General features: G+C 46.3%; 1 protein-coding gene and 1 long non-coding RNA gene across 2 annotated transcripts in view; one reads left to right on the forward strand and one right to left on the reverse strand.

Annotated features, from left to right (window-relative positions):
• Positions 1–24290, reverse strand: part of LOC140419035 (uncharacterized) — a 529091-nt gene that overhangs the window by 90055 nt on the left and 414746 nt on the right. The gene's annotated exons all lie outside the window — the stretch shown is intronic.
• On the forward strand, positions 1772–22609 carry LOC140419039 (uncharacterized). The gene is made up of 3 exons (XR_011945498.1): positions 1772–1834; positions 19535–19650; positions 21604–22609. It is a non-coding gene; the product is annotated as an uncharacterized lncRNA (long non-coding RNA).

Below are 24290 nucleotides of genomic sequence, written 5' to 3' on the forward strand. Positions count from 1 at the left end.
GTGAACATCCAGGATTTATTACCCAGAATTATTCGCTATTGAGAAGGTGGTGGTGAGCTGCTTCCTGAACCGCTGCAGTCCATTCGTGTCCGTACACCCACAGTGCTGTTAGGTAGGGAGTTCCAGGATTCTGTCCCAGTGACAGTGAAGGCACAGCCGATACATTTCTAAGTAATAATAATCTTAATTATTGTCACAAGTAATCTTACATTAACAATGCAATGAAGTTACTGTGAAAATGGTCAGGATGGGGAGTGGTTGGGAAGGAAATTTTCAGGGTGTCGGGGTCTTGGGTTTGGAAGGTGCTGTCTAAAATGCCTTTGGTGAGTTCCTGCACCCATCCAGACAAGTGGAGAGTATTCCATCACACTCCTGACTTGTGCCTTGTAGATGGTGGACAGGTTTTGTGGGGTTAGGAGGTGAGTTACTCGCTGCAGGATCCCAGCCTCTGACCTGCATTTGTCGCCATTGAACGAATTTGTGCCGAGTCAAAATAGGAGCATCTGTGTCCCTGCTCAGTGTGCCGGGAATTTTCAGCACTTCTGCTTCTCCTGAATGCATTTTGAGGTACATGTCAGAGCAAGTGACACATGCTTGAAAGTTATTATATTCAGGTAATATTGTACAGTGGATTCACTGGGGGAGTGGTTGGTGGTTGAATAGTGTAATTGGCTCCAGATCAGTAAAGCAGAGAACCAGGCTGGAGCTCTGGGGACCGGGGTTCTACGCGGCAGATTAACTCAGTGACTCAATTCAAGGGCAATTCAAGATTGATGTAAATGAATAAAGAAAATGTCAATCATGGAACTTTTCCACACACGGAAATGAATGGGGTTTGACAATGTTTCTGTGCAGGTTTAAACCGAGGGCCTTTATGTGTGAAGCTAACATGATAATCACTACACCACAGAAACAAGGAACAGCGCTGAGCGCACTGACCGAGAATAGTAAACTGTGCGTCCTTATTGCACTGAAGAACCTTCTATTGTCAGAGTACCATTCAACTGAAAACTTAGACAAGTGGCGGAGAAGTTGATCTGATATTAGAATCATAAAATGTCAGCAAATTAGAAAACCATTCAGAATTAACACGTGTGAACTCTGGCTGATTTCTGCCAGTCTCCATCGCAGGGTATCATTTGAAACTTTGCGGGTGTAAGGTAATGTATTCGCTTAACTATTGAACAACGTAAGAAGTCTTACAACACCAGGTTAAAGTCCAACAGGTTTGTTTCAATGTCACTAGCTTTCGGAGCGCTGCTCCTTCCTCAGGTGAATGAAGAGGTATGTTCCAGAAACATATATATAGACAGATTCAAAGATGCCAGCCAAATTGATTGAACAACAAATAGCAAGGATACAACTCATCTGCAAATTTAGACGAGTAACGTCAATAATGTTTCGAATAAGGGACATTCCCGTCACCATTGTCCCCTTCCCCCCAACTGAGCAATCTGCTCCCTGTTCCTACTGTCCTTTGGCTCCCTGCTTACCTTTGTTCTGCCATTAACACATTCTAATCTCTAAATGCGCCACTATCAGCACCTTTCTTAGCCTTGATCACCGCCTTTTGCATTCCCTTTGTCTTTCCTTCCAAGACATCACAGTCATCCTCCACCTATCGCTGGCCCGCTATCCAGCCCCAATGTCCCCCCCTCTCCCCCCGCCCCCCTCCACACGCCACAGTCTAAATCTGACCCATTTCCAGTTCTCCAGCTTTGGCAAAGAGTCAACTTGACTGGAAAGGACAGCTGCCATCTCGCTCCACAGAGGCTGTGAGACCTGCTGAGAGTGTCCAGTATTTGTGTTTCTGATTCAGATTCCAGCATCCGCAGTAAGTTGCTTTTATTGTACATTTAGACATATTTGAAATGGTGATTAAAAATGTTCATCTGCATCCCCATTAATCTGCAAACCCATTAAATTCTGTTGTGCATGAACAAATTGCTAATATGTGAACTGTGTCAAAATGGGAACATCTTTTTTCTTCTCATTGCGTCCTGAACATTCAGATAATATTCCGTTTCGAAATTAGTTTGTGCAAACTTTCCTCACACTAAATGAGACAGATGTCTCAACTTTAAAAAAATAAATTTAGGAATACCGAATTAATTTTTTTCCAATTAAGGGGCAATTTAGCGTGGCCAATCCACCTAACAGACATGGGGAGAATGTGTAAACTCCACACGGACAGTGACCTGGGGCCAGGATCGAACCCCAGGAAATGTCTCAACTGACAAGACTATGAGATACAGAACTTAGTCTGCACTTCAAAATAGGGCAGCACGGTAGCATAGTGGATAGCACAATTGCTTCACAGCTCCAGGGTCCCAGGTTCGATTCCTGGCTTGGGTCACTGTCTGTGCGGAGTCTGCACGACCTCCCCGTGTGTGCGTGGGTTTCCTCCGGGTGCTCCGGTTTCCTCCCACAGTCCAAAGATGTGCAGGTTAGGTGGATTGGCCATGTTAAATTGTCCTTAGTGTCCAAAATTGCGCTTAGTGTTGGGTGTGGTTACTGGGTTAAGGGGTTATGGGGATAGGGTGGCGGTGTGGGCCCCGGTAGGGTGCTCTTTCCAAGAGCCGGTGCAGACTCGATGGGCCGAATGGCCTCCTTCTGCACTGTGAAATCTATGTAAAAGCATTTGTTCAGCAATACTTTCTGTTCAATCATGTAATGCGCCATTACTCAGAGCAGCATGGTGGGGCAGTGGTTAGCACTGCTGCCTCCCGGCGCTGAGGTCCCGGGTTCGATGCCGGCTCTGGGTCACTGTCCGTCTGCCTGTGTTTGCGTGGGTTTCACCCTCACAACCCAAAGATGCGCAGGCTAGGTGGATTGACCACGCTAAATTGCCCCTGAATTGGGTACACAATTTTTTTTTTAATGTTTCATTACTCCAAACTTAATATTATTTGAAAGTAATGCCCTGATTTGAAATCGCGACTCTGAAATATAGAACATTGAATTGCAAACAGGACTGACAGAGAAAATAAATCGAATCACCGGGTACTACAGGTTCCCTTGTGTTCATTTGAGATTAACCACAGTCAGCTTTTAAACACATTGAAATACCTTCACACGTCAGAGCTGTAGTATAATATGTTCATTATATTTTACAACACCAGATTAAAGTCCAACAGGTTTGTTTCGATGTCACTGGCTTTCGGAGCGCTGCTCCTTCCTCAGGTTCCTCAACTTCTCCGCCACTTTTCTAAGTTTTCAGTTGAATAGTACTCTGACAATAGAAGGTTCTTCAGTGCAATAAGGACGCACAGTTTACTATTCTCGGTCAGTGCGCTTCTCCTTCCTCACATTCACCTGAGGAAGGAGCAGCGCTCCGAAAGCTAGTGACATCGAAACAAACCTGTTGGACTTTAACCTGGTGTTGTAAGACTTCGTACTGTGCTCACCCCAGTCCAACGCCGGCATCTCCACTTCATTATATTTGACCCTCCTTGGGCAGCACAGTGGTTAGCATTGCTGCCTCACAGCGTCGAGGTCCCAGGTTCGATCCTGCCCTGGGTCACTGTCCGTGTGGAGTTTGCACATTCTACCTGTGTTTGCGTGGGTCTCACCCCCACGATATGCAGAGTAGGTGGATTGGCCACGCTAAATTGCCCCTAAAATTGGAAAAAAATTAATTGGGTACTCTAAAAAAAATTTTTAAAAACTTTATTTGACCCTCTTTGTTCTGGGTGTGAAACATTCTGCAGCCTAAATCCCGTTCATGTATAAGAAAGGAGGGGTGACAGCAAATCCGCACTGAGCCTGGATTTCCTCATCTCCCTGAGTGGCTTTTCCGGTTTCTCCATCATTAAGGCCGAATTGTTCAAAAAGGTAGTTCAGTTAAGTCTTTGGCTTTTCCTCTAATTCAGTTACAGTATCGTTTTCGTCTGTCCTTTTGAGTACACAATATTATAAGACATCCTTCAATCAGGCCTGTTGCATTTGCTGCTCCCAATGCGATCTACTCTACATTGGAGAGACTAAATGCCGACTGGGTGACCGCTTTGCAGAACCCCGTCGCTCCATCCACAAGCTGGAGGCAGACCCTCCTGTCACTTGTTATTTCAACTCACTGTCCTGCTCTCATGTCCGATCTTGGCCTGCTGCAATGTTCCCATGAAGCTCAGCACAAAGCCGAGGAACAGCCCCTCATTCTCCGATTAGACATGAGCCTTGCGGGCTTACCGTCTGTTCAACAACTTCAGACTGTGAACTCTCTCCTCCCCCTTCACCACCTTCCACTGATCTGTTTTGCCCTTAACATTGCCCCCAGCTCCTGAGCAATCAGCTCCCTGTTCCTACTGTCCTTTGACACACTGCTTACCTTTGTCCTGCCATTAACACATTCTAATATCTGAATGCGGCACTATTAGCAGCCTTTTTAGCCTTGATCACCGTCATTTACATTCCCTTTGTCTTTCCATCTAAACATCTTTGTCCGGCCATCTATCCAGCCCCAATGATCCACTCCTCTGCCGCGCCCCCCCTCCCCTCTCCACCCCCAACAGTATAAATCTGAATCAAAGCAAATTACTGCGGATGCTGGAATCTGAAACGAAAGAGAAAATGCAGGAAAATCTCAGGAGCTCTGGCGGCATCTGTAGGCAGACATGGGCAGCACAGTAGCACAAGTGATTAACACTGTGGCTTCACAGAGCCAGGGCCCCAGGTTGGATTCCCCGCTGGGTCACTGTCTGCGTGGAGCCTGCACGTTCTCCCCATGTGTGCGTGGGTTTCCTCCGGGTGCTCCGGTTTCCTCCCACAGTCCAAAGTTGTGCAGGTTAGGTGAATTGGCCATGATTGATTTGATGATTCTATGATAAAATGACCTTCGTGACCAAAAAGGATAGGAAGGGTTATCGGGTTACGGGGATAGGGTGGAAGTGAGGGCTTAAGTGGGTCGGTGCAGACTCGATGGGACGAATGGCCTCCTTCTGCACTGTATGTTCCATGTTCTATCTATAGGGAGAGAAAAGAGCTAACGTTTCGAGCCCAATGGCTCTTTGACTTTGACAAAGACATTGGACTTCCTACAGATGCTGCCAGATTGTCCAGCATTTTCTCTTTCTCTTCAGTATAAATCTGACCCAATCTCCAGTTCTCCAGCTTTGACAAAGAGTCACCCAGACCCGGAGCGACAGCTGCCATCTCGCTCCACAGAGGCTGCCAGACCTGCTGAGATTGTCCAGTATTTTCTGTTTTTGTTTCAGATTGAAGCACCCACTGTAAGTTGCTTTTATCTTACTGTTAGACATGTCTTTAAGACCGAGATAGATAGGTTATTGATTAATAAGGGGATCAGGGATTACAGGGAGAAGGCGGAGAATGGGGATTAGAAAAATACCAGCCCTGTTTGCGCATTTTTCCTGTCTCTGCATGGGTTTCACCCCCACAACCCAAAGATGTGCAGCACAGGTGGATTGGCCATGTTAAATTGCCCCTTAATTGGAAAAAATGAATTGGCACTCTAAATTAAAAAAAAAAAGATCCCCCCTCACCCTTCGAAACTCTAACGAGTACAGATCCAAAGTCCTCACCCGTTCCTCATACGACAAGCTCTTCATTCCAGGGATCATTCTTGTGAACCTCCTCTGGACCCTTTCCAAGGCCAGCACATCCTTCCTTCGATACAGGGCCCAAAACTGGTCACAATACTCCAAATGGGGTCTGACAAGAGCATCTTTAGCCTCCGAAGTACATCCCTGCTCTTGTATTCCAGCTCTCTTGACATGAATGCTAACATTGCATTTGTCTTCCTAACTGCTGACTGAACCTGCGCGTTAACCTTAGGAGAATCATGAACAAGGACTCACAAGTGCATTTGTGCTTCTGATTTCCTAAGCATTTCCCCATTTAGAAAATAGTCTATGCCTCCATTCCTCCTTGCAAAGTGCATAACCTCACACTTTTCAAATACTACTTCCTCAATACTACTTGTCCCTCTACAGATCTTTGTATCATCTGCAAACTTACAGTGCCTCCAGATCATTAATGTATATTGTGAAAAGTTGTGGTCCCAGCACAGACCACTGAGGCACACCACTAGTCACCGGCTGCCATCCTGAAAAATACCTCTTTATGCCCATTTTCTGCCAGTCAGCCACTCCTCTATCCATGTCAGGATCTTACCCTTAACACCATGGGCTCTTAACATAGTTAACAGTCTCCTATGCGGCACCTTTTCAAAGGCCTTCTAGAAATCTAACTTCCTTGTTACCTCCTCAAAGAACTCTTAACAGATTTGTCAGCCATGACCTCCCTTTGACAAAGCCGTGTTGACTCAGTCCTATTTTATCATGCACTTCCAGGTACGTGCAATCTCATCTTTAATAATGGACTCTATATTACCAATGACCAAAGTCAGGCTAACCGGCCTATAATTTCCCATCTTCTGCCTCCCTCATTTCTTAAACAGCGGTGTTACATTAGCCACTTTCCAGTCCTCAGGGACTCTTCCTACCTTCAATGATTCCTGAAAGATCACCACCAATGCCTCCACAATCTCCTCAGCTATCTCTTTTAGGACCCTGGGATGTAATCCATCTGGTCCAGGTGATTTATCCACCTTCAGACCTTTCAGTTTATCGTGAACCTTCTCCTTAGTGACGGCCACTGCACTCACCTCTGCCCCCTGATTCTCCTAGAGCTCTGGCATTTCACAGGTGTATCCCACCATGAAGACTGATGGAAAGTAACTATTCAGTTACTCTGTCATTTTTTTTGTTTCCTATTATTACTTCTCCTGCCACATTGTCCAGTGGTCGAATGTCTATTTTTGCCTCCCTCTTAACTTTTACATATTGAAAGGCATATATATACCTTTTATATATTGAAAAATACTCTTCCTATCTTCTTTTATATTACTTGCTAGCTTGCACTCATATTTCATCTTCTCTCCACTTATTGCTTTTTTAGTTGTCCTCTGCTTGCTTTTAAAGGATTCCCAATCCTCTGGCTTCCCACTAATCCTCACCACTTTGCATGCTTTTTCGTTTGCTTTTATGCTGTCCTTGACTTCCCTCGTCAACCATGGATGCCTTGTTCTCCCTTCAGCATGTTTTCTCCTCCTTGGGATGAATTTCTGTAGTGCCTAAATCAAGTCTGCCTAATTACACATCACCAAATCTAGAATTGCCTGGTCCCTTGTATGCTCTGTTAAAAGCTGCTCCAAAATTGAAGGAGCTGGGAGTGAAGTATGGGCTGGAGCAGGGGGAAATATTTAGATACATGCAGGTTCGAGACTTTGCCAGAAAGGAGATACAGAGCTTCCCAGTAGAGCCAGCTTCCACATTGCTGGAGGAGGTGCTGATGACAGGGGGACTGGAGAAAGGGGGTAGTATCGATGTTTTACGGGGCTATTTTGGAGGAGGAAAAGGCTGCACTAGAAGGGATCAAGGCAAAGTGGGAGGAAGAGTTGGGAGTGGGTATGGAGATGGGGTTCTGGTATGAGGTGCTGTAGAGGGTGAACGCCTCCACCTCGTGTGCGAGGTTGGGGCTGACACAGCTGAAGGTGGTGTATAGAGCATACCTTACAAGGGTGAGGATGAGCCGGCTCTTTGAGGGGGTAGAAGATGTGTCTGAACGTTAAGGGGGAGGCCCCGCAAACCACATTCATATGTTTTGGTCCTGTCCAAAACTGGAGGATTACTGGAAGGAGGTTTTTAGGGTAATCTCTAAAGTGGTGCACGTGAATCTGGACCCGGGTCCTCGGGATGCCATATTCGGGGTGTCGGACCAGCCAGCGTTGGAAACGGGCACGGAGGCAGATGTTGTAACCTTCGCCTTATTGATCACCCAAAGACGGATCCTGTTAGGGTGGAGACCAACCTCTCCACCTTGTGCCCTGGCACGGCCGGGGGGGGGGGGGGGGGGGGGCGGGTGGTGGTACCTGCAGGAATTCGTGACTCTTGAAAAGGTCAAATTTGAACTGAGGGGAAAGGGTTCTACAATTCATGGCCGTTATTCATTGTGCACTTTTGAGAATTGGATTACATCGAACATTAGTGGGTTTGGGGCAGAGGATCTATGTGCGTTAATGGTGACTATGGGTGATTCCTGATTCTTTTTTGTCATTTGTTTACGTTACCATGTGGGCTAATGTTTGGGGTTTGGTGGGAGGATGGGATTGTTGTTATTGTTATGGGGAGTGACATTACATTCATTACTGATTATTATTTATTGTTGGAAGTAAATCTGGGAGAAAATGTGAAAAAGGAGGAATATAAAAAATATTTTTTACAAAAAAGCTGCTCCCCCAAAAACATCTCCCTTTGCTATTCCACAAATTACTTTTCTGGGGATCCACTACAAACCTGATTTTCCCAGTCCACCTGCATATTGAAGTCCCCCATCATTATTGTAATATTGCCTTTTTTAGGTGCTTTCTCTATCTGAGTGCTGAATTTGGGTGCGTTTGAGTGCTAAAGTGAGAGTTTGGTGACTGAGGTAGTTGGGTGAGGAGGGAGTAAAGTGCTCCTTTCATTTAATTTTCTACATTTCCTCAAAGAGCGTGAAGGGGGCCGGGAGTTTAAAGAGTGTGCAGCTGACTGGGAGCAGAGTCAGAGGGCGGAGCTCCAGTTGCTCCACAGTGTTATATTCTGTATGGTAAGATGGGATGGAGGCTAGGGCAGTTGCATGCTCCTCCTGCAGGATGTGGGTGGTGAGGGATACCACCGGTGTCCCCGCTGACTATACCTGCGAGAAGTGCACCCAACTCCAGCTCCTCAGAGACCGTGTTAGGGAACTGGAGTTGGATGAACTTTGGATTAACCGGGAGGCAGAGGGGGTAATAGAGAAGAGTTACAGGGAGGTAGCCACACCCAAGGTACAGGACAAGAGTAGCTGGGTTACAGTCAGTGGAAAGAAACGAATGGGCAGACAGTGCAGGGCTCCCACGTGGCCGTTCCCCTTCAAAACAAGTAAACCATTTTGGATGCTGTTGGGGGGTATGACCTACCGGGGAAAGGCCCTAGTGGTCAGGTCTCTGGCACCGAGTCTGGCTCTGGGACTCAGAAGGGAAGTGGGGGGAGAATAAAAAACAATAGTGATAGGAGACTCAATGGTTAGGGGAATAGATTGGGGATTTTGTGGGCACGAGCGAGACTCCCAGAAGGTATGTTGCCTCCCGGGTGCCAGGGCCAGGGATGTCTTGGATCGTGTATTCAGGATCCTTAAGGGGGAGGTTGAGCAGCCAGAAGTCGTGGTACACATTGGTACCAACGACGTAGGTAGGAAAAGAGGGGTGGATGTAATAAACACGTTTAGGGAGTTAGGCTGGAAGTTAAAAGCCAGGACAGACAGAGTTGTCATCTCTGGTTTGTTGCCAGTGCCACGTGATAGCGAGGCTAGGAATAGGGAGAGAGTGCAGTTGAACACATGGCTGCAGGAATGGTGTAGGAGGGAGGGCTTCAGGTATTTGGATAATTGGAGTGCATTGTGGGGAAGGTGGGACTTGTACAAGCAGGTCGGGTTGGATCCGAACCAGAGGGGCACCAATATCCTAGGAGGGAAGTTTTCTAGTACTCTTCGGGATGGTTTAAACTAATTTGGCAGGGGAATGGGAACTGGACCTGTACTCCAGCAACTAAGGTAGCCAATGTTCAGGACGTCAAAGCATGTAGTGGGGGAGGTACCTCTGACAAAGGAGAGTACTTGCAGGCACGGAGATGGGTTGAAGTGTGCATACTTCAATGCAAGAAGCATCAGGAATAAGGTGGGTGAACTTAAGGCATGGATCGGTACTTGGGACCACGATGTGGTGGCCATCACGGAAACTTGGATAGAAGATGGGCAGAAATGATTGTTGGAGGTTCATGGTTATAGATGTTTCAATAAGATTAGGGAGGGTGGTAAAAGAGGTGGTGTGGGGGCGGGGGGGGGGGGGGGGGGTTGCATTGTTAATTAGAGATAATATAACAGCTGCAGAAAGGCAGTTTGAGGAGGATCTGCCCACTGAGGTAGTCTGGGTTGAAGTCAGAAACAGGAAAGGAGCCGTCACCTTGCTGGGAGTTTTCCATAAGCCCCCCAATAGCAGCAGAGATGTGGAGAAACAGATTGGGAAACAGATTTTGGAAAGGTGCAGAAGTCACAGGGTAGTAGTCATGGGTGACTTCAACTTCCCAAATATTGAGGGGAAACTCTTTAGATCAATAGTTTGGATCGGGTGGTGTTTGGGCAGTGAGTTCTCCCAGTGAGCCAGTGAAGACAGAGCCAGGAGTGAGACACAGCTAAGAGTGAGTTTGAGAATTTGAATCTAGGTGGGAATTCGAAGCTGGGTGGGGAGGAAGTGCTTTTTATCCCTGGTAAGTGACTGGTAAATACTGTTTCTGTTTTTCTGTTTCTTTTCATTGGTATATTTATTTATTTTTTCTTTGTTGTTTTTTTTGTTGGAATTGTAGTTGTTGAAGTTAACCGAAGGTTTAAGACATGGCAGGAGATCTCAGACCCGTGTCATGCTCCTCATGTGCGATGTGGGAGCTCAGGGACACGTCCACTGTCCCTGGCTCCTTCACGTGCAAGAAGTGTGTCCAGTTGCAGCTCCTGTTAGACCTTTTGACGGCTCAGGAGCTGCGGATGGACTCACTTTGGAGTGTCCGCGATGCTGAGGACGTCATGGATAGTTGGGGACCAAGGGCAATGTGTCCAAGTTTGCAGACGACAAGATAAGTGGTAAAGCAAAAAGTGCAGAGGATACTGGAAGTCTGCGGAGGGATTTGGATAGGCTAAGTGAATGGGCTAAAGACCCATTCCCAGACCGGCAGGTGGAATACAATGTTGACAAATGTGAGGTTATCCATTTTGGTAGGAATAACAACAAAAGGGATTATTATTTAAATGATAAAATATTAAAACATGCTGCTGTGCAGAGAGACCTGGGTGTGCTAGTGCATGAGTCACACAAAGTTGGTTTACAGGTGCAACAGGTGATTAAGAAGGCAAATGGAATTTTGTACTTCATTGCTAGAGGGATGGAGTTTAAGACTAGGGCGGTTATGCTGCAATTGTATAAGGTGTTAGTGAGGCCAACCTGGAGTATTGTGTTTAGTTTTGGTCTCCTTACTTGAGAAAGGACGTACTGGTGCTGGAGGGTGTGCAGAGGAGATTCACTAGGTTAATCCCAGAGCTGAAGGGGTTGGATTACGAGGAGAGGTTGAGTAGACTGGGACTGTACTCGTTGGAATTTAGAAGGATGAGGGGGGATCTTATAGAAACACATAAGATTATGAAGGGAATAGATAGGATAGATGCGGGCAGGTTGTTTCCACTGGCGGGTGAAAGCAGAACTAGGGGGCATAGCCTCAAAATAAGGGGAAGTAGATTTAGGACTGAGTTTAGGAGGAACTTCTTCACCCAAAGGGTTGTGAATCTATGGCATTCCTTGCCCAATGAAGCAGTAGAGGCTCATTCATTAAATGTTTTTAAGCTAAAGATAGATAGTTTTTTGAAGAATAAAGGGATTAAGGGTTATGGTGTTCGGGCCGGAAAGTGGAGCTGAGTCCACAAAAGATCAGCCATGATCTCATTGAATGGTGGAGCAGGCTCGAGGGTCCAGATGGCCTACTCCTGCTCCTAGTTCTTATGTTCTTATGTTCTTCTTATGTACCAGCCAATTTCAATGCGCGCTACAAGCTCATTTAACCTGTTCCGTATACTGCACGCATTAAGGTACAGCACCCTCATTCCTGCATTGATCACCTCCCTTCTCACACTTGTCATCTTTTTTGCTCTGCCTGGGGGTGATGTAGTTCTCTTATTTTTGTTCTTTATTTCCCCTCGAGTTATTACACCTTCTAAGCTAACACCCTGGTTCCCAACCCCCTGCCATACTATTTTAAATCCTCCCGAGTGACTAGCAAACCTCCCAGCCAGGATATTGGTGTCCCTCAAGTTGAGATGCAACCCGTCCTTCTTGTACAGGTCCCTCCTGCCCCAGAAGCGAATGGTCAAGAAATCTGAAACCCTCCCTCCTACCCCACTGGTTTCACCACGTGTTTAGCTGCACTGCCCTCCTATTTCTAGCCTCACTGGCACACTGCACAGGGAGTAATCCTGAGATTACAACCCTGGAGGTCCTGCTTTTTAGCTTGCTGCCTAACTTACTGAATTCCTTCTGCAGGACCTCATCACTCTTTCTACCGCTGTTGTTAGTTCCTATGCGTACTACGACCACTGGCTGTTCACCCTCCCCCTTCAGGGTGTCCTGTGTTTGTTCAGGATCATTCTTGTGAACCTCCTCTGGACCCTTTCGAAGGCCATCACATCCTTCCTTAGTTATGGGGCCCGAACTGCTCACAATATTTCAAATGTGGTCTGAACAGAGCCTTAGAAATCCTCACCGTTACATCCCTGCTCTTGTATTCGAGCCCTCTCAACATGAGTGCTAATGTTGCATTTGCCTTCCTAACTGCTGAGTGAATCTGCATGTTAACCTAGAGAATCCTGAACTAAGCCTTCTGTAATGGGCCAGGGTTTAGAGAACCCCAAAGTGTATCATGGAGTTCACCTGACCCAAGACTGTTACTAGATTGTGATATGGGGAGGACGCGGCCCACTCTACAAGTGTGGTACAGCAGAAATGGAAAAGTATTTTTTAAAGCAAAACAATGTTTATGCTATAGACTCAAGTTAACCTTTTTAAAACATACAGTGAACATCTTAGCATCCATTAATTCAAATACAACCCCCAAAGAATACAACACTAAGTAATCTTTAAGCTGTCCTTTTAACATCCATAAGACTTAAAAGGAACCTTTAAACAGAAGCACATCACGTTAAAGTCATTACTGAGAGCAGTTATTAGTTTTAAATCACCAAAGGATCGATTTACAGTCTTTAGATTACAGCGAGAGAGACTAATGCCCCCTTCTGGCAGTGACTGCAGCTATCCAGCTCCGAAAACGAAACTAAAACACACCCTGCAGCAAATAGCGTAAACCAAAAGTAAAAAGCTGACTGACAGCCCAGCTCCACCCACACTCTGACATCACTGATAAGCACCCATTTCTTAAAGATACATTTCTTAAACACCCATTTCTTAAAGGTACTCCCACATGACACCTCCCCCCAAGAAAAAAAAATACACCATCAACTTCAAGATGGTTTCATTTTTCAACTTTCCACTACTGTTTAAGAAATGCACACAGGCAGCCCTCAACATTTGAGGGCAGTGGAGGTGGCATAGGGGGGAAGCTGGGCCCTCGGCATGGACCCCATTATGGGGGAACCACCGGTTCACCCCAGGAAGAACATGTGGGGGGTTTTCGGGGTGGCACAGGGCAGGGATTCGAACGTTGGGGGACCTGTTTGTGGATGGGAAGTTTGCGAGCTTGGGTGAGCTGGAGGAGAAGTACAGGCTCCCCGCCCCCGGGGAACACCTTGAGGTACTTACAGGTAAGGGCATTTGCCAGATGGCAGGTGGTGGAATTCCCGCGGCTACTGCCACACACAGTACAGGACAGGGTGCTCTCAGGGGGTTGGGAGGGAGTGGGGAAGATCTCGAAAACTTGCCAGGTGATGCAGGAGGAGGAGGAGGCCTCGGTGGTGGAGTTGAAAGGTAAGTGGGAGGAGGAGTTGGGAGAGGAGATCGAGGAGGGGACATGGGCAGATGCCCTAGGGTGAATTCGTCCGCTTCATGCGTGAGGCTCAGCCTCATACAGTTTAAGGTGCTGCACAGGGCACACATGATGGGGACAAGGATGAGCCGGTTCTTTGGGGGTGAGGACAGGTGTGTTAGGTGCTCAGGGAGCCCAGCAAATCACACCCATATGTTCTGCGCATGCCCAGCGCTGGAGGAATTTTGGAAGGGCGTAGCGAGGACGGTGTCGAGGGTGGGAGGATCCAGGGTCAAACCGGGCTGGGGGCTCGCAGTGTTTGGGGTGGCAGAGGAGCCGGGAGTGCAGTAGGCGAAAGAGGCCGGAATTCTGGCCTTTGCGTTCCTGGTAGCCAGGCGAAGGATTCTCCTTCAATGGAAAGATGCGAGACCCCAAGGGTGGAATCCTGGATCAGCGATATGGCAGGGTTCATTCATTTGGAGAGGGTGAAATCGCCTTGAGAGGGTCGGTTCAAGGGTTCTTTAGGCGGTGGCAACCATTCTTAGACTTTCTGGCGGAACGACAGACATTGGTCAATGGCAGCAGCAGCTCGGGGGGTGGGGGGGTGTTTACTTTATTTTTGTTTATGTTATTTACACTGGAGGGTCTGAGGGGGTGTATACACCTGTTGCCTTAAGTAGGAGTGTTAATGTTAATTTATTATTTATGTACGGGGGGGAGGGGTTTGGGGGGTTGCTTTTTTAGATTGTGTTTTGTACTTAACCCTGTTGAGTTCTTTTTTCTTTCTCATTTTGTTATTGATATTTTATGAAAACCTTTAATAAAAATTATTTAAAAAAGAAATGCACACAGTGAATATACTTTTTCGTTTCAAAAAACAACACGCAAACAGGTGCAATAATATAGTCCATTTCTTTTTGTTCTTCTTCCTCCAACTGAAACTCCTTCTCGATTGACCCTTGTAATTCTCCAATAGAGGAGCATTGGTTATCACAACTTTCAGGCAGTCAAATGCCTGTTGAAACTCTGCTGTCCATAGAAATTTTTGACGTTTCCTCAGCAAGTCCATCAGTGGAGTAATCACGCTGCAAAAACTTTTCACAAATGTTCGATCAAATCCACTCATGTCAAGGAATCGCATTATTTCCCTTTGTCTTGACGGTATTGGAAACTCCTCAATAACTGTTGGGTTCACATCCCATGTGACCATTCGCCCCTGTCTGATTTTATGGCCAAGGAAAGTGACTTGGGCTTTTCCAAATTCACTTTTGGTTAGGTTTATCACCAAACCTGTCTCCTGAAGTCGATCGAATAACTTCATCAGGTGTTTCAAATGTTCTTTCCATGTCTGCTGAAAATGACCAGATCTTCAATGTATACCGCACAATTAGGTAATCCTGAAACAACTTTGTTAGTTAACCGTTGAAATGTGACTGGGGCATTTTTCATGCCAAATGGCATAACTTTGAACTGGTATATACCATCTGGAGTCACAAAAGCTGAAATCTCCTTCGCCTTTTCGGATAAAGATACCTTTAAGTAAATCCAGTTTGGAAATAAAAGCTGATTGTCCCACTTTCACAATGCAATCCTCCAGACGTGAGACAGAATAAGAGTATGTTCTTATAACTGCATTAACCTTTCTATAGTTCACACACAACTGTTGGATATGTCTTGTTTAGGTACCATAACTATGGATGAGCTCCATTGGCTGCAACCCACTTCAATTATGCCATTTTTAAGCATACTCTCAATCTTTTTGTTAACCTGTGCCAATTTTAAAGGGTTAAGTCTCTATGGATGTTGTTTGATTGGAACCACATTTCCCACATCTACATCAAGTACAGCCATTTTAGTACTTCCCAATTTATCTCTACAAACTTGTCCATGCGATATCAATAACTCTTTCAGGTCAGTTCATTTTTCCTCTGGAAGGTAACTCAACAATTTATCCAATTTTTAAGAACATCCTCGTTTTCCAATTTAATTTGAAGTATGTCAAATTCACAGTCATCTGGATTTGGTTCGTCACTTTGAGTTAGAATCATTAAAACCTCCTCCTGTTTCTCTCCTTCCCTTTCAACGTACCTTTTAAGCATGTTCACATGAAGTTTTCCTTCTATCAGGTGTTCTTACCACATAATTCACCTCACTTAATATCCTTTCAATCTGATAAGGTCCACAAAACCTTGCTTCTAAAGGTTCACCTACCACTGGTAACAATACAAAAACTTTATCTCCACAGGCAAAACTAGGAACTTTGGATTTCTTGTCGGCTATCCATGTCATCACATGTTGTGCACCTTTTAAATGCTGTCTAACCAATTCACATGCTCTATTTAATCGTTCTCTAAAATTTGACATGTAATCCAATCATGTAATTTTCGATTTCTCACTCACCAATCTTTCCTTAATCAATTTAAGTGGTCCCCTTACCTCATGACCAAAAGTTAGTTCAAAAGTCTAAATTTGGTTGACTCATTAGGTGCATCCCTAATTGCAAACAGTACGAATGGAATTCCTTTCTCCAAATCCTCTGGATAATCTTGAACATAAGTCCTCAACATTGTCTTTAATGTCGGACGCCACCTTTCTAATGCTCCCTGTGGTTCTGGATGGTACGCAGTTGATTTAAATTGTTTTATTCCTAAGCTATCCATAACTTCTTGAAATAACCTTGAGGCAAAATTCGATCCTTGATCCGATTGTATTTCTGTGGGTAGTCCATATTTAGTAAAGAATGTAAGTAACTCCTCCACAATCTTTTTAGCTGTAATATTACGTACTGGAATGGCCTCTGGGAACCTAGTAGACACATGCATTATAGTCAAAAGATATTGATTCCCACTTTTAGTTTTCGGAAGTGGTCCTACGCAATCAATTAAGACCCTTGTAAAAGAGTCCTCAAATGCTAGAATGGGTATTAAGTGCGGTTTTATCACTGCTTGAGGTTTCCCTATCGCTTCACATGTGTGACATGATTGACAAAATTTAACTACATCTTTATGTCGTCCAGGCTAATAAAAATATTTTTGTATTTTAGCTTGAGTTTTCCTTATTCCCAAATTAAACTTTCACCCATTCCTTTGTTCCCTGTAGACTTACTTGTTCTAATGCACTCCCGGCTGATCTCCCACATTAAATCTCACTACAAACCAGAGATCATAAACTTTATTGCTTAATCACACCAAGTTTCAATCATGCTCACAGACCTACAAAAGTCCCAGTGAAGAAGTATATACATTTAAAAATTCTCATCTGCGCACGGTGGCGCAGTGGTAGCACTGCAGTCTCACGGTGCTGAAGTCCCAGGTTAAATCCCGGCTCTGGGTCACTGACCGTGTGGAGTTTGCACATTCTCCCAGTGTTTGTGTGGGTTTCGCCCCCACAACTCAAAGATGTGCAAGGAAGGTGGATTGGCCACGCTAAATTGTCCCTTAATTAGAAAAAATGAATTGGATACTCTAAATTAAAAAAAAAAAATTCTCATCCTTGTTTTCAAATTTCTCCATGCTCTTTTTCCACTCTCTGTAATCTCCATGCCCTTCTCTATGTCTCTGCAATCTCCTCCATGGTATTTTTTCTCACTGTAATCTCCTCCATGCTCTGATCTCTCCCAGTCTCTGCAATCTCCTGCAGCCTCCCAACCGCCAAGGTCTCTGCACTCCTCTCAGTCTGGCTTCCTGACCATTCCTGATTTTAATCACTCCATGTTTGGTATCCATGCCTCGAGCAAAGGCCACAAACTCTAGAATTTCCTCCGCAAACCTCGTGACTTCTCTATCTTCCTATCCTCTTTTAAGATACTCGCTTTATCCTACCTCTGACCATCTGCCCTGCCCTCTTATCTCCTTACATGACTGTGTGTCAAATATTGCTTTTTAGCACACCTACGGAGCACCTCAGAATGGTCCATTACTTGAAAGGTGCTATATAAATACAGTTTTATTGATTTGGACATGTATCACTGTTCATTCATCATCACTGGGTGAATAACCTGTAACTCCAGCATTGTGGGAGCACCTTCACCACACAGACTGCAGCTGTTCAAGAAGGTCAAACAACATCTTCTCCACAGGTAATTGGGGATGGGGAATATTTGCTGCTGGTCTCGTTAGTGAAAGGACACGGAAGTGGGAGGAGCTGATTTGCTTTGGCAGAGAAAGCCAGCACACGACAGGATGGGCTGAATGGCCTCAGTGTATTGTAACCATTCAATGATTCCACTGATAAAAAAAGCAACGCTGGAGACCAGGGATCAACCTCTGGAACCAATGGCCAACCTGATACAAAGCGGCTCTTCATTGACCTGGGAGCTGCGGCCCCCCTCGGTGTAAACGGGGGGAGGGGGGATCCGCTCAGTTTGTTCCCGGGGTTTCCGGAGCTTCTCCATCCACCCACCAGACCTCCGCCCCACCATCCCCCCTTTACACATTGTGGACCCGTCTGCCCATCACCCGCACTGCGCATGCTTCACTCACAGTCCAGCCCCGCCCCCATTCACTCCGATTGGTTGGAGGACCTGTTGCTCACGTCCAGTCCTCCAGACCCTCCCCCTGTATTCCTATTGGTCCGGAGCCGCCGCCAATTACCTCCCGGGCATTGTGACCATTGGGGCTGTGCCCAGCACATGCGTAGTGCAGGTTGTCGCTGGCGGAGCGAGAGGGAAAGAGACAATCGAGTGACTTTCAGGACTGGAGCCGGTGGGTGACCAGGGAGCAATAGAAGCTGCGGAGTGAGCCGGGAGGTTTCATAAATACCCCGTGGAGGCTTCAACTCCCGAGGAAAATGTTTCTTTAAAATAAATTTAGAATACCCAATTAATTTTTTCCAATTAAGGGGCAATTTCATGTGGCCAATTCATCTACCCTGCACATCTTTGGGTTGTGGGGGGTGAAACCCATGCAAACACTGGGAGAATGTGCAAACTCCACATGGACAGTGACCCCGAGCCGGGATCGAACCTGGGACCGCGGCGCCATGAGGCAGCAGGGCTACCACTGCGCCACCGTGCTGCCCTCCGAGTAAAATATTAATGGGCCCGACTTAAACAGCACCGAATAGAGTGAGAGCTGAGCGGTGACAGGCCCGGGTTACCGGCCGCCATCTTTACAGAGGACAAGGAGCCGCAGGGCGCATGCGCTGCAAGCCTGGACCGGATGCCAACTCTCCCGGATTGACTGATTGGAGTCTCCAGGATTTTATTTTAATCATTTGTGGGAGTCACTGGCTGGGCCAACATTTATTGCCCATCCCTAATTTCCCTGGAACTGAGCGGCTTGCTCGGCCATCTCGGAGGGCATTAAAGAGTCAACCACATTACTGTGGTTTGGAATCGTGTCGGCCAGGCCAGGTAAGGATGGCAGATTTTCTTTTCTATTCATTCACGGGATGTGGGTGTCGCTGGCTGGGCCAGCATTCACTGCCCAGAACTAATTGCCCTTGAACTGAGTGTATCTCAGAGAGCATTTTAAGAGTCAACAAGCTGACTGTGGATCTGGAGTCACTTGTGGGCCAGGCTATGTCAGGATAGGAGATTTCCTTGAACCAGATGGGTCTTTGCAACAACCAACAATGGTTTCATTGTCACCACTAGACTTTCAATAAATTCAAATTTTACTTTCTGCCTTGGTCAGATTCATGTCTGGGTGTCTGGAAAATCATTGGGACAGTAAAGAAGATTTTTTTGTAATTTTCTTTAAACATTTCTCTTCAGCGGATATAAAAATATTGAAAATGGGATAAAGGTTGTTTGGCTGACAGTCAAACACTGTCCTGTAAGGTAATGAGTCCTTTTGCTTCCCAATTGGCCGAGGAAGGCAGTGTGTCACAAGGATGGATGTGTTGACCGATTAATGGCTGGAGGATGAGGGCAGGTCACGTGATCAAACCTCCAGGAATACATTTAATTAAAGTTGGTGAGGAGAGAATGTTGTGAATTTCTATCCTAAACTGACAGTGAGGTTTCTGTAAATTTACAGGATACTGGAAGTGGAGGTTTAACAGATGGGAAAAGCAAACCAAACATCACATCGCGATCTGACAGAGTCACTCGATTCATCAGAACCTGAATATCAGCAGCATCTGGGTGTGGAAGGTAAAAGGTTTGTCTGTTCTGTCTGTGAGTGAAGATTTCAGGTCTCAGTGTGACTGGAAAAGCCCCGAGATTCACAAACCCTGGTTAGACCAAACCTGGAGAACTGTGTTCAGTTCTGGGCAACAAACCTGAGGAAGGATAGAATGGCCTAGGAGAGAGTGTAGCACAGATTTACCTGAGTGATATTTGAACCCTCCGGGGTTAAATTACAAAACTAGATGACACAAAAGAGTCAGAGACATGGTGGCACAAAGAAGAAAATTCGGCCCATTGAGTCCATGCCAGGTCTCTGGAGCAATCCAGTTAGTCCCATTCTCCTGCTCCCTGTATCCTCGCAGGTTTATTTCCCTCAGATGTCTATCCAATTTCCTTTTGAAATCAAATCATTCATTGTGTCTATTTTCAAACTCCCTCATAGGCAGCAAGTTTCAGGTCATTGCCGCTCGCTGTGTAAAACATATCTCATATCACCTCATATCTCCTGTACCTTTTACATACAAACTATGAACAGGCCACTTGGCCCCTCGAGCCTGCTCAGCATCCAATAAAATTGCAGCTGATCTCATTCTAACCTCAACTCCACATTCCTGCCTACCCCTGATAACCTTTCACCTCCTTGCTCATCAAGAATCTATCCCGCTCTGCCTTAAAAATATTCAAGGACTCTGCTTCCACTGCCTTTTAAGGAAGTGAGTTCCAAAGTTTTACAACCCACAAGAGAAAAAAAATCCTCATCTCCACCTTAAATGGGCGACTCCTTATTTTGCAACAGTGATGCCCTCGTTCTCGATTCTCCCACAAGAGGAAACATCCTCTCCACATCTACCCTGTCAAGACCCCTCAGGATCTTATATTGTTCAATCCAGGTTTTACCCCAAACTTTAAATCTGTGTCCCGACTGCATGCACGATCAGTGAATGGAAACCGTTTCTTTGTCCACCTGATGGAAATCTGGCATAATCTTGTGGACCTGAATCACATCTCCCCTCAATGTCCTTTGCTGGAACCATTCTGGTAAATCTCCTCTGCACCTTCTCCAAGAACCTTCATATCCTTCCTTTTTAAAAAATTTCAGAGTATCCAATTCATTTTTTCCAATTAAATGAATGTGAATGCAAATTAGCGTGGCCAATCCACCTAGCCTGCACACCTTTGGGTTGTGGGTGCGAAACCCGCGCAAACACGGGGAGAATGTGCAAACTCCAAACGGACAGTGACCCAGAGCTGGGATTGAACCTGGGACCTCGGCGCCGTGAGGCAGCAGGGCTAACGTTCTGCGCCACCGTGCTGCCCTCTTCACATCTTTCCTGAAGCGTGGTGACCCGAGGTTCATAGAATTCCTACAGTGCAGAATCATAGAATGTACAGTGCAGAAGGAGGCATTTCAGCCCATCAGGTCTGCACTGGCCTTTGGAAAGAGCACCCTACTTGAGCTTACACCCACGCCTCCACCCTGTCCCCGGAACCCAGTGACTCCAACTAACCTTCGGACACGAAGGGGCAATTTATTGTGGCCAATCCACCTAACCTGCACATCTTTGGACTGTGGGAGGAAACCCACGCAGACACGGGGAGAAACTGCAAACTTCAGACCTCGTCATCCAAGACTCGAATTGAACCCGGGACCCTGGAGCTGTGAGGCAGCAGTGCTAACCACTTTTCCACCAGGAGCATCATTTTACTATCAATATTTCAATTTATGAAGCTCAAGGTCGAATATGCTTTGCCAAATACTGTCTTAATATGCCTTGCAGATATACAAAAAATCCCTCTTCACCTCTTTCCCCCTCCTCCCAAGGAGGCCAGTTGGGTTTTATAACAATCCAGCCGTTTTCATGGTCACTTTTTCCCAGTGCCGGCCCCACAAATGACCGGATTCATTCAGCAATTTCACCACCTGCCTTTGTGATTTTGTGGGTTCTCTCTCACTATCTCTTTTCTGTTTTAAATCAGTTTCACAGGGTGTTCGAAAGGGAGGCTTCAAGTCCAGAAACTCTAACCTAACATCACTTCAGGATCTGACAGAGTCCTCAATTTATCTTATCCTGAATACCATCGTACTTTGAACATGGAAGGAAAACGCATTGTTCATAGTGGGGAGAAACCGTACACGTGTTGTGTGTGTGGACGAGGATTCAGTCAATCATCAGGCCTCAGAAGCCACAAACACAGTCACACTGAGGAGAAACCGTGGAAATGTGCAGACTGTGGGAAAGGATTCACTTTCCCATCAAAGCTGGAAACTCATCGACACAGTCACACTGGGGAGAGACCATTCACCTGCTCCAAGTGTGGGAAGGGATTCACTCGGTCATCCCACCTGGTGAGTCACCAGCGAGTTCACACTGATGAGAGACCGTTTCAATGTCCAGACTGCGAGAAGTGCTATAAAAATTCTGGGAATCTGATGTTCCATCAACGTGTTCACACTGACGAGAGACCGTTCAGGTGCTCTCACTGCGGGACTGGGTTCAGGCAATCATCTGACCTCACTGTACATCAGCGAACCCACACTGGGGAGAGACCATTCACCTGCTCAGAGTGTGGGAAGGGATTCACTCGGTCATCCCACCTGGTGAGTCACCAGCGAGTTCACACTGATGAGAGACCGTTTCAATGTCCAGACTGCGGGAAGTGCTTTAAAAGTTCTACGAATCTGATGTTCCATCAACGTGTTCACACTGACGAGAGACCGTTCAGGTGCTCTCACTGCGGGACTGGGTTCAGACGATCATCTGACCTCACTGTACATCAGCGAGTTCACACCGGAGAGAGGCCATTCACCTGCTCCGAGTGTGGGAAGGGATTCACTCGATCATCCAACCTGCAGGCACATCAACGAGGCCACAAGTAACCACAGTGAATGGATTTTGCTGTTCCTCACATTCATGACTGAACCATGTTCATTTGGGTCTCTTTCTGCTGATAACAAACTCCAGCCCATTTACAGGGGCTAACATTCTGGCTAGAAGTCAAATAAATTAAATTTGTGTGAAATACGCTGTGTGCTGAAACTTTTTAATATCTCTGACACAAGTTAGTTCCTTTTGAAGTACTCTCACTCTCCCCCGTCTCTTCCATCCTCACCTCCAACAAGATGTGTGAGGAGCTTGTGGAGCTGCTTTGTGACTGAGATTGAGTAAATCCGATCAGCTGCCTCTGCTGCTTCCCTCCCTTCCATGAGCCCACCGGACCAAACTGTCTCTAAATTACATCCTTTCCCGAACCCAGAACCCACATTTTTCTCTAGTTTCTCCCCCTTCTTCCCTCATGCCCTCTCAGAGCTCATCTTGTCCATGAGACCCAGCTGCTGCTCCATCGACCCTATTCCCACTGAGCTGCCGATCAGCCAACTACCCTGTGTCTATGGATATTGTCAACATTTCTCTCTCTTCAGGTACTGTCACTCTGTCCTTCAAATTGCCATCCTCACTCCCTCCTCAATAAAACAAACCCTTGACCCTGCCCTCCTTACAAATTACTGCCCCATCTTCAACCTCCCTCTCCTCTCCAAACTCTTTGAACATGTTACCACCTTCCAAATCCTTGTCCATCATTCCCAGAACTTCCATGTTTGAATCCCTTCAATCAGGTCTCTGCCCTATCACAGTGAAATACAAGAGACAAACAGAATCTTACCCGGAGAGAAAGACAGACAATCCGGGAGCTTGGATCCAACACCGATATGTTCATAAGACCAGAAGCAAGGGCAGCATCATAGTCATTATTGAGAGACAACAATACCTGCAGGAGACAGACAGACAACTAAACAACACGAATCACAGTCCCAAGATCCCTTGACTCATATACCCGAGACAGGAAGGAGAATTGGAGACAGACTGGAAGAACTCAAAGACTCCAGACACATTAACCAAAAACAGATGGAATATCTGAGGGGACAGCACGGTAGCATTGTGGATACAATGTGGAACAGCATTGTGGAACAGCATTCGAGGGCAGCACGGTAGCATTGTGGATAGCGCAATTGCTTCACAGCTCCAGGGTCCCAGGTTCGATTCCGGCTTGGGTCACTGTCTGTGCGGAGTCTGCACGTCCTCCCCGTGTGTGCGTGGGTTTCCTCCGGGTGCTCCGGTTTCCTCCCACAGTCCAAAGATGTGCAGGTTAGGTGAATTGGCCATGATAAATTGCCCTTAGTGTCCAAAATTGCCCTTAGTGTTGGGTGGGGTTACTGGGTTATTGGGAAAGGGTGGGGGTGTTGACCTTGGGTAGGGTGCTCTTTCCAAGAGCCGGTGCAGGCTTGATGGGCCGAATGGCCTCCTTCTGCACTGTAAATTCTATGATAATCTATGACAACAGGTCGAACCAAGGAAGTTCTACCTGCTCCCTAAAATACCAAACACCCTGACACATAAAGATTATTATTATTGTCACAAATAGGCTTACATTAACTTTGCAATGAAGTGACTGTGAAAAGCCTCTGGTCGCCACTCTCTGGTGCGTGTTATGGGAGAATTCAGACTGTCCAATTCACCTAACAAATACGTCTTTGAGGACTTGGAGGAAACCAGAGCACCCGGAGGAAACTCATGCAGACGTGGGGAGAATCCGCACAGACAGTGACCAAGCAGGATTTGAACTCGGGACCCCGGCGTTATGAAGCAACAGTGCTAACCACTGTA

The sequence above is a fragment of the Scyliorhinus torazame genome, chromosome 5 (genome assembly GCF_047496885.1).
Source record: "Scyliorhinus torazame isolate Kashiwa2021f chromosome 5, sScyTor2.1, whole genome shotgun sequence".
Classification (NCBI taxonomy): domain Eukaryota; kingdom Metazoa; phylum Chordata; class Chondrichthyes; order Carcharhiniformes; family Scyliorhinidae; genus Scyliorhinus; species Scyliorhinus torazame.